The sequence below is a fragment of the Tiliqua scincoides genome, chromosome 5 (assembly GCF_035046505.1).
Source record: "Tiliqua scincoides isolate rTilSci1 chromosome 5, rTilSci1.hap2, whole genome shotgun sequence".
NCBI lineage: Eukaryota > Metazoa > Chordata > Lepidosauria > Squamata > Scincidae > Tiliqua > Tiliqua scincoides.
In genome coordinates, this window is record NC_089825.1 from 54,575,760 (window position 1) to 54,587,480 (window position 11,721).

An 11,721-nucleotide genomic window follows, 5' to 3' on the forward strand; every position below is an offset into this window, starting at 1 on the left:
CTAAACACAGTCTACTTGCCCCCTCATTATCTTCCATTTCAAAAGTATGTGGACTTTTTTAAAAAATTGAAACTGCTCAAATATGATGAGAAAGGACTGTGCAGATCACGAGAAATTAGCAGCCTGTTTAATATTTAATAAATTATGTTGCTAAGGATGCAATTCAGTGGCACCCTTGGGCCGACGCAAGTCCCTTGCTCCAGCCCAGGTGGGTTGCAAACGTGCCATAAGGTACGTTTATGCCTCCTTGGGAGTCAGTAAGGCCGGTGAGCAGAGGCACACCAGCCTACAGAGGCTGACATAAACCTCCACACTGATGGAGGCACAAAGACCTGCATCGGCCCAACTGGGCTGACGCAAGGCTCTGGGGTAGGTGGGGAGGAGGTTGGAGGGAGGCGTTCCAGGGAAGGGGGGTGGCCCTGGGGGTGGGCGGGTGAGGAGCAGGTGGTGGGGCTGGGATCCAGCAGTTATGCTGGATTCCAACCCCTGTTTCAGGGAGGTCGGAGCAGCTTCAAGCCACTCCATTCTCCTCAAAATTGTGCCACCTCAGGAGGTGGTGCAGGTCCGAGAAGACCCATAGGAGCCAGGGTGCCTTACCCAGAGGTAAGGGGGAAAGTTTCTCCCTACATCTGGCAGACCCACTTTGGGCCTCTATCCTTCACTGGATACAGCGCAAGCCTCTTGACTTGCATGTTCCAGCGCAGGGTAGGATTGCGTCCTAAATCTCAGAGCTGTACTTGGTTGTTATCAGTCTTTGGATGTACACCTTTAGCTCTGCTAGTGCAGTAAATATAATAGCCAGGTTAAAAGGGGCAACCCAAAGGATATGTTCAGCAAGGAATTAAAACTCAGAGAAGTTATCACATAGAGGCTGAGAATTCGAAAGGTATGACTTTTACTCCAATAATTAAAGCATCTGGGTTCATATTTATTCATGGACATGTTATGCTTATTTCCTGAACTATTGCCTTTTACTAAAAGACAGGGATTCTAATCAGAGCCAGTGAAAAGTCTTCTACAGCTCAAACATCTAGCAAGCAGGCGATTGATACAAGATTTATACAAGATTGTGCTATGCTCTTTTACCTGACTACTTTTTAATCTGACTACTGTTTTTATGATATGTTTTTATCTGTTTTTAAATTATGTTTTTTTATTTGTTTTAACCTGTTTGTAAGCCGCCTGGAGTCCCAGAAAGGCAGGGTAAAAATAATAATAATAATAATTTGGGAAACAATACAAATATTATTATTATTATTATTATTATTATTATTATTATTATTAGTTTTTGTATACTGCTTTTATACATAATACTTAATCTTGTTTCATAGCTACTGCCTGTAAAAACACTCCATGATTGTACCTGTTGCACAGAAAGGATACCAGTCTTGCTAGAATATTGGTCCAACTCATTACACTTTGAAGCTGAGCCTGTTTGTCAATGCTGTCTTTCTCTCTACTCTCCAATTATTTCTCTGCAGATGAAGTGAATCACAGAAGACACTTTGCTCTCTGGTGGCAAGGTCTGTCTCCATGGTTCATGAAGACTTGTGTAATTACAGTAGTGTGAGGAAACTGTCCAAGAGCTGAACTTCACTGATGGTAGATTCAGTGTCAACCAATTCTATCTGCTCATTGGTCACTGTCTTTGCTAGGACTTGGCCTGGGAATCTCAGCATCCAAAACTACTCCAGTGTGCTTGAAGCAAAAAAAGGCATTCTCAGAAGTTCTGGTGTGCTTTTACAGCCCAATCCTGAGCTGCCCGGGGCGTGTGGCTGCAGCGGCACCGAGAATGGCTCCTGCCGCATCCTGTGCTCCTCAGCCTGCTCTGGGCAGCACCTCGGGAGAAGGGGACTTTTGTCCCTTCTCCCAGGTAAGGGAAGCAGCCCTGCAATGGGGCTACTCACTTTACCGAACACCTAAATGTCAGCAGTAAGGTGACAGTAAGGCGTTCATGTAGAGCACCGAACCCCACACAAACTCCTTGGATCCGGTGGAGCAGAGCTCCATGGGACCTGCCTCCCTCCCCCGGCACACCTCCTGCCTGCCCTTTCTCCACTTCCCGCCTCCCCATCACACCTCCTCTCCACCCTCTCTCTGCCCTCTGCCTGCTTCCCCCTTCCCCGGAACACCTCCTCCCCTGCTTGCCATGCCACGGCTTGGCGGTCCCTGAGACTGATGAGCAGCGGAGGACGGGCACCCACCCAGCGCTAGCCCAGCACTGTGCTAGCAAAGACGCTAGTCCAGCAGTAAGCCTCGCAGACATGCCTTATGGCATGTTTGCAACAGTATGCTCCAGCGGAAAGCCAGAGCGCCAAGCTCAGGATTGAGCTCTTATTCATTTTCCTTCTCTCAAAGTCACCAGGTTTGGGGTGATAGTGTACAACCACCAACACTGTCTGATAGCACCACCACCAGTGAGGAATCAAACATATAACCTTTGGCTTCATAAACCCCAGTCCCTGGTCAGCAAGAGCAACCACTTCAGCTGAACATCCCATGGAGAGGAGCAATGAACAGAAAACGCTGTGCTGGAAATCTGGGCATCAAGTTGCTAGAGCCAGAGATTCACATCCCAGTGGAAATCCAGCCCAATCCTATCCTTCCTCTCCCCCACACACATAGGTGCAGCTGTGCCAAAAAGGCACGTGCTGTATACAGTGGGGGGGGCGGAGCAGGAGGCTACAGAGAGGAAATCCCTTTCCCCTCTATAAGCCTCTTGCCCACAATTGTTCTCCTCAGACCTCCTCCAACAATTCTGCTGGCGCAAGTCTGAGGAGAGAAAGGGGGCAGGGAGGCTGTGACCAGAGGAGAGAGGATCTGGCGCACACCATTGCCACTGCATCTATCCCCTCCTGCAGCCTCCCTGGCCCTGTTCCTCCCCCTCCAGTTTGGCCCCTCCCTGCCCCAGTCCACCATCCTCCATTCCTTCACCACCTTACTTACCTCAGTGGGTCTTTCTGCATCTGGTGATGCAAGCAGAAAGGCTCTGGCCTTCCCACCAGTACAGTACTCGGCACACTGCTGGAGCATGCTTCACGGTGATTTTTCAGCAGTTGCCACCATCAGAATGCAAGTTCCTCTGGCAACTAGGCCTGATAGGATTTGGCTGTCAGTCTTTTTACCATTTGGAGAGCACAGGAACTCTTTGCAGCTTTCCTTTCATTGGTCGTTCAGGGAAGACCTTATGAACTCAAAGAACAAAGAACTGTGTGCCCTTCAGTGGTGTAGCTAGGTCATTTGACACCCGGGGCCCATAAATTTTTGTCACCCCACACGACATAATTGGTTGTTTAATTATTAATTAATTAATAATTAAATAATTAATCATGTCATATGGGGTGACAAAAACTTATGAATTAATTAATTCGTTCACATTTTTATACCATCCTTCCTCTAAGCAGCTCAGGGTGGTGTACATGGTTCCTCCCCTTATTTTGTCCTCACAACAACCCTGTGAGGTAGATGAGACTGAGAGATAGAAAGCCTCCTAGATTCGACTGGAAGGTACTTCAGAAACTGCAATGAGTCAAATCTGTGGGTTCCAAAGTTGCTGATAAAAAGGCCCATCGGTATAGCGTGATGACCTAAGATGATTACTGGGCTGGGGCACCTTCCTTATGAGGAAAGGCTAAGGCGTTTGGGCCTCTTCAGCCTAGAAAAGAGATGCCTGAGGGGGGACATGATTGAGACATACAAAATTATGCACGGGAAGGATAAAGTGGATAGAGAGATGCTCTTTACATTCTCACATAACACAAGAACCAGGGGACATCCACTAAAATTGAGTGTTGGGAGAGTTAGGACAGACAAAAGAAAGTATTGCTTTACTCATCTTGTGGTTGGTCTGTGGAACTCCTTGTCGCAGGATGTGGTGATGGCATCTGGCCTGGATGCCTTTAAAAGGGGATTGGACAAGTTTCTGGAGGAAAAATCCATTATGGGTTACAAGCCATGATGTGTATGTGCAACCTCCTGATTTTAGAAATGGGTTATGTCAGATGCAAGGGAGGGCACCAGGATGCAGGTCTCTTGTTATCAGGTGTGCTCCCTGGGGCATTTGGTGGGCCGCTGTGAGATACAGGAAGCTGGACTAGATGGGCCAGTGGCCTGATCCAGTGGGACTGTTCTTATGTTCTTATGCTACCATGATATATGACTGCATTTGGGGAAATGTTACAGATTTTAACAAGCTACTATGTATATTCTTTTAACAAAGATAGTAAATGGGATTTATTCCTGAGTAAGTGTGGATAGGATTGCAGCCTAGGATTATTAAAAAAATTTTCCCTGCTTGATGATGTCACTTCCGGTCATGACATCACTTCCGATGGGTGATAACAGATTCTCATTCTATAAAGTGGGTCCCGGTGCTAAATGTGTGAGAACCACACACATGTGCTGTTTCATTCTTTTTAAGGGGGGGGGGCTGCCTTCTGGAGCATTTGTTGAGCTCCAGTTCCATCAGATCAGGACCATTCTGGTGGCCTCACATTTCCCTTTGCCTTCCTTGCCGAGGAGCCAAGGCACGGTTGCTTACTTGTGAGTAAACGCAACCGTGTGGCTTAGTTTTACTTTCCATAGGACTCAATACATTTGCCAGCTTGGAGGGAGGTACTTCCTTCTTGGGTGTTTTCGGGGGGCTGCTTTCATTGAATAGGAACCATACTGGTATCATTGGATTCCTCTCAGCCTGCCCTTTCTGATGGACCAAGGCAAGTGCGCCTACTCATGAGTAAATGTGCAATATGGTTCGGTTTCACTTTCCATAGGGTTCCTTGCATTTTTTTTGTTTCTAGTTTTTTGGCCATAACTTTTGATGGAAAGGAGAAATTTCACTCTGGTTTATTTCATTGCATTCTGCTGGAAATTCCACATCCAACGGTATATAGCATGATGGGGTTATTCCAAACCCCCACGATGTTAGCTATGTTGGGTCATTTGTGGTGTCACCCACCCCAAGGCTGGTACCTGGGGTGGACCACCCCCCGCCCCTCGCTAGCTATGCCACTGGTGCCCTTATACCAGTGGTTCCCAAACTGGTGGGTCATGACCCACCAGCCAGGGAAGCACTTGTCCCTGCCCCTTTTGGGGCTGGGAGGGGGAAAGGCAGCAACACGATTCCCAAGATCGCACTGCTGCTGGGGATGGGAGGGTTTTTTTTTTACTTACCTGCAGCTGGCGCTGCAGTCCTTGGGAGTCTGGGGGGTCTGGGGATCCCTCAGGGTTCCCCTTCCCTAAAAATGTCATAAAAAAGAAAAAAGGGCACTTTCAGCTTTCAAGATGAAACAGGAAGCGCTCTTTTTTTCTTTTTAAAAGACTTTTGCAGGCATGGGGAACCCTGCAGACCCCCCAGGCTCCCCAAGACTGCAGGGCTATTTTTTTTAAAAACCCTCCCATCCCTAGCAGCAGCACAATCCTGGGGGTCGTGTTGCTGCCTTCCCTCCTGCCTTGCACATACTTACAGTGCTCCCAACTCCCTTGTAGAAGTTTGGGAAGCACTGCCTTATACGAGTGAACAGTAACTCCACTGAGGTTCACACAGGGTCATTTTGGCACATTCCTTGGTACGCCTTTGTCACCCAATCATTTCAAAGCGTAAACTAATCAGTTCCAGAATTTGCAAAATGTTAGGAAACAGAATTTCCTGGGCACCAACATTCGATCTCAAAACCACTTTTGAAGGGTTGTTGCTGCGTCCCATAAAGCATAGATAGACACAGCATTTTATCTTATCACGTAGATACAACAGAGCCCAAGTGATTTTCCAGCACACTGAGCAGCAAGAGATGTATAATATTTACACGGTATAAAAAATATATGACATTTTGATACCAAGTATTTTTTCATAAATCATCCAGATGCAGAGCTGCAGGCTCTTTTTCAAACCCAGTGTTAATAATATTAATGTTTAGGTTCTTCAGTCCTATTCTTACTTTCCTTACCCTCACACATATACTAAGCAAGTGGAAGGAGAGCAAGATGACTTGGGTATGCATGTATAAGTTGCCCCCTGCTTGTTTGGCCTTGTATCTACAGGGGTGTGGTTCTGGCAACCCAACCCCCCCCCCCGGCAGTTAAGTGAAACCATAGATATAGGTGAATTCTTCCACCCTTGCCTCCAGCGGTCTTCTGAGCCCGGCAGAGGCCACACATGTTCATCCACATCCTCTGCTGGGTTCAGACTGACCCTAACAGTCAAAAACATTGACTTGAAGTTTTTCTGAAAAAAACTGGAAGTTACATTTTTAATGCATTGTAAGGGACTAGGAGGCCAGGGGGCCACATGTGGGAGGACGGGACATGGACCTGATCCACTGATAAATGAATCTGCAGCTATGGGATCCATGGATACAAGAGCACCCTGTATGTTTATATCCCACTTTTCAACAAAAGAGTCACCAAGTGGTTGACAGAGAATAAATAAAAGATTCCCTGTCCCAAAAGGGTTCACAATCTAAACATGACAGAGGAATGTCCATTACTTAACACTGAGGTTACACCCTTAAAAAACGTTATTTGGTTGAAAACCAACTATGTACTGTATTTATTGTTTACCGACCACCACTAAACCTAAAACTTTGTGTAGCCCAAGGCTACCTGTAGAAATCGTGGAACTGGAATAAGCAGTCACATATCACAGATCTGTACAACAAGGAGTTACAATCCTATGTACACATTTACCCAAGAGTAAGCCCCATTAAATAAAATTGAGACTACTTCTGAGTAAACATGTATAGGATTGTGCTGCAACAACCTGATTCCTCCGAATTCCGGTTTGCTCCCCTCCCTGTTGTTATTCCTGCCACTCTTGCCAACAGCTACAGACCTGCAAGTAGGCTTAGAGTTGCCACTTGTCCATAATCTTGATTGATTGGTCATATTTTGAAAGGTCTGAACTTAATAAGTCAAAACTGTATGGATTGGATTTTGCTGCATTTTCTGTTATGAGTTATTTTGCTTAAGAAACCAACTCAGAGATGTTAATTGTAAATGTCACCCAAATCGCAAATCAGAGATGATGTATTTGCCACATTAGCAGATTGAATGAATTGGTATGTTCATGGGACTGTAACGAGCATTAGGCATTAATTGTCCACTGTAGCTCAGAGGTAGTGCACATGAGTTGCATGCTGAAGGTTCCAGGATCGATACCTAGTCCAATCTCCTTGTATAGCCAAGGAAGATCCCCATCTGAAATGCTGGAAAGTTGCTGCCCATCAGTACAGACAAGACCACACCAAGTGACTAATGATTATACTTATATCGCAGTATAATCCAACTTCATAGGCCCACATATGATCATTAAAATGATATTGCCAAAATAGTCATGACTGTACAGCAGGTGAAATAATCCCCTTGACACCCCAGTTGGTAGGCCGAATGGCTGGACTATGCATAGTCCTCTGGGTTAAAAGAGTGTTGGGGTTTCCATAAACCAGGGGTGTCAAACATAAGGCCCTGGGGCCGGATGTGGCCTGCGGAAGTTTTTTATCCGGCCCTCAGGCTCTCAGCTGCTGAGCAGTGCTAAGTTCATGAGTGAGACGAGGTTTCAGCTGGCTCTCACTCTTAACTTGCAGTGAGACGCCAACTTCCTGTTAACAAATGAAGCCAAAGAAGTGAAGAGGGCAAGTATATAGTCTTAGCAGGATTATTGCACTATGGGGGAGGGTAAGATAATATTATAACTGGGTTTCAATAGCAGATGGAAAACTCTTTAAGAACTTTGCAGCGGATTGTGGGAGCCCTAAATTGCTTCTGGGCATGTTCAAAGTGGTTTTTCCCATGTAATACCTACAGTAGCTTCCAGCACACTGCAAGCCAAGCTTTGGGACCAAGGCTTCTAAGCTGAAAGACTACAGCTTTTCCCAAGGCAACCCTGAAAAAACATAAGAATTGGGTAGCCACTCTCAGAATTGTTTCATACATGCATTCTTTAATGTGTTTCTTCCTTCCCCTTTCAGTAACAAATTGAAAATGCTTCTCTCTTCTTACAGGAGGCCTTCCTGTAGTGATCTTCCTATATTTAACTAGATATGCAAATTCCCTTTTACGTTTTTATTGGTGCTTTTAGAATGTTTTTACATCTCTAAACCAAATGGTTTGGCAGCACTGCAAAGAGGAATTATTTCTTCTTTTGGTGTTAAATGTGATACCAACATAAAGTCACTGCGCCAGAAATGACAACTGCACAACTCTTTGAGCAAACAAAATTAATCGGAGTCATGGGTGAACACTTGAGTTGAATCTTGCTCCCTTGCACTATAGCTCTTAGCCATTCAGTTAGCTCTCAGCCATTTCAGACAAAAGAAAATATTTCTTTACTCAGCGTGTGGTTGGTCTGTGGAACTCTTTGCCACAGGATGTGGTGATGGCGTCTGGCCTGGACACCTTTAACAGGGGATTGGACAAGTTCTGGAGGAAAAATCCATTATGGGTTACAAGCCATGATGTGTATGAGCAACCTCCTGATTTTAGAAATGGGTTATGTCAGAATGCCAGATGCAAGGGAGGGCACCAGGATGCAGGTCTCTTGTTATCTGGTGTGCTCCCTGGGGCATTTGGTGGGCCGCTGTGAGATACAGGAAGCTGGACTAGATGGGCCTATGGCCTGATCCAGTGGGACTGTTCTTATGTTAAGTTGTTACTGCTGTAAGGGTAGCCCACATGAAAATTGGGCCCTCCCATATCTTGAAATATGATCAAGATTTGTGTATTTTCTCTTCTGTCATTTGCAGCTAATGAGTTCCTAAGTGAGAAAAAGTGCTTATTTTTGGTTTTGACCTGTTTAATGACATCACTTCCTGCCTAATGACATCACTTTTGGCCCTCAGCAAGCATCATGAATGCTATTCGGCCCTCGGTATGAAACAAATTTGAAACAAATTTGACACCCCTGCCATAAAACAGTTTGTGATCACTGGTGGGTTTTCACATAAGGGAAGATTATTTTGTCAATGACTACTTCAATCAGAAGTTAGTCCCATCCCATCACCCAGGTAGGTTGGGAGGCTATAGTAACAGCAGCAAAGCTAAGACATAAAAAGGGTTAGGTAAACAGGAATACAGACAGATCTTATTGAAGAACTGGGGGGATGACAAAACTCTGATTACTGAGGCAGAAGGAACAAACCTATTCAAAGTTTGCCCAGACTCTTTTGTGTTATGAAGGATGATATGGTCCTATTGTAAGAAGCAAACTCAGTTCCATGGAGAGGTTTAAAAATCAGGTGAAGTGTTCCAAAGTTTGAAAGAACTTGGAGATTTGCTTAACAAAGCCTAACATTTTGAACTTGGAAATGCAGAACTAGCAATAGGTGTTGGATCACCTCTTTCTTGTCAATTCCCAATGGTTCTGCTTCCACGGCTAACATATGGCAAGGAAGCCATCAGCTGTTGAAGGCAGTCTTGCAGGTGAGTTTGGGTCATTCTTTTTTAAAAAAAATTAATATTCCTGTCAGTCGCAGTGACCCGCTTCTGAGAGTTTCCATCTGGATTTCAAAATGTTCCAGCCTCTTTTTTTTTTTCCCTGAGGCTTGCAAAGTAAATTAAATGTTACAAGTTGCTTTCTTTCCTATTCTATACATTTTAACAAAAGCTTCTGTTTAGTTCTTCAATCATTGAGAAATGCAGCCTTGAAGACTGATGCATTCATTCAGAAAGATTTAGGTTGCAATTGTCTGACTCATCCATAAGTCTTCTAGATGCCATCTTCCATCATGGAACCAGCTCCATGAACCCTACTCAGATACAAATTCTCTGGTCAAGCAAATCCTCCATCATGAGTATGCTTATATTGCTGTTTGGACCAGATCAGTCCTGGGCAGTCTGATCCTAAGCAGGGCTATGCAGCCCTTTACTACAGCAAAACACCACTCTCATAGCAGCACATTCCCAGCAGCCATTTTGGGACCACCACCACAAACGGCAGTGGTGTGGGAGGCCTACATCTGCAGCCAGGGCCAGTATTAGGGTGGCACAGGGGGTACACTGTATCTGGGCCCAGAGTCAATAAGAGGCCCAGTAGCCAAGAGGAGCTGGAAATTTCCTGGGATCTTAAATTCTCCAATCTCACTCAGACTCACTGCCCACTGCAGGACAGCAGCTGTTGCAGAAGTAAATTTTGATTTCAGATGACTAAGCTCACAGTTGTCCTTGTGGAAAGCAAAAGATGGATACCAGGCTGACCAGGAGGCTAAGTCTATCGGGAAGGTAGATCTGGGCAACAGAGACTTTTCCAGCTGTTGCTACAATCCACTACCTCATTTTGCCTTCTCCTTGCCCCCATTGCAACCATTCTCCCACCCAGTTTCCCACCCTTTGCGAATGGTCCCAAAGTAAACTTTTTAGCCCCTGATCAAATTCCACTCGGAGATCCTGGCTGCAGTCAGCTTCCTCTAGCACAGGGGTGCTCAATGCTCCCCTGGGAGTGACACATCCCTGGGAGTGAGCCCCGTTGACTCTACTGGGGCTGACTCATGAGTAGACCTGGAGAGGAGCTGCTGGCAGGCTTCTCTCCAGTCCACGCATCCCTGGGAGTAAGCCCTGTTGACTCTACTGGGGCTGACTTACCTTTCCCCTGTTTTTGCACTGGTATGTATGGCGATCTGCCCCCCCCCAACTTCCATCTGTTGGTTCTGTGTGCAAGGGGTTTTGCACTGGTCTTGCTGTGATGTCTATATAGAGATCTTCCCTCTCCCACACCTTTCCCCTGTTTTTGCACTGGTCTGTATAGAGATCTGCTCCCCCCCCCCCGAATTGTATTGGAAGATCTGGTGAGGAGGTAGGCTGTGGTGTCAGCAGTGGCCCCTTTAAGGGTAAGGCCTGGGCATCCAGCAGAGTGTGCTGCACAGCTGCAGCCACTTGAAGGCAATAGGGCCCTCAGGGATATAAGAGCACCTGAGGTAGGAAGGGCTCCACTTATTTATGTGAGTCAGCCTTTTCCTACATGAAGATCATGAAGTCCAAGTACTGTTCCACCATGACTGATGAACATTTGGAAGTGTGCTTGAGGCTGGCTGTCAGCAGCTACTGTCTGGACTATGCATCTTTGGCTGATTCACTTCAGTGCAAGTCATCAAAGTAAACTCAAGTAATTACAAAAAATGTTTATAGTTAATTATGTTGTGTTGTGCAATATTGGCTCATGCGGTTATGCAAGGTACACCAACATACATTGTACACATAAATGTTATATGTTATGATGGCGCAAACATTGTAAAAAAACTCTGGTAGATCTCCAGGCCTTGCTGGGTTTCAAAGTAGCTCTCGAACCAAAAAAGTGTGAGCACCCCTGCTCTAGCAGCTAAGGTAAGCCAGCCCAGTGGGCAGAACAGGCTGAGGAAGGGGAGGAGGAATGGGGGAGTATCTGGCTATATAAGCAGCTGGCAGAATGGGAAGGGAGGGGGTAGAACCCAGTGGCACCAGTGTGTGCCTGCATGCTAAGCTTGTTCTTTCCTTTTCCCTCTCCCTTATTCTCCTTGTGCAAGCAAAATAGCCAGCACGGATCTGAGAAGACCCTTTGGGGGAGTAGAAACCTGTCCTGGGGGTAACAAATGTTTCCTTACCTAGAGGAGGTCTCTAGATGCCCCTCCCTTGCAGGATACAGCATGTATTCTGTTGGCACAGCTGCATCAGCGGCGAGTATGTAATTAGGATTGGGCTGTAAGGAATAAGAAAGGTGATTCTCTTATTTCTGATGTTTGGAGCAGGTGAGCTGTA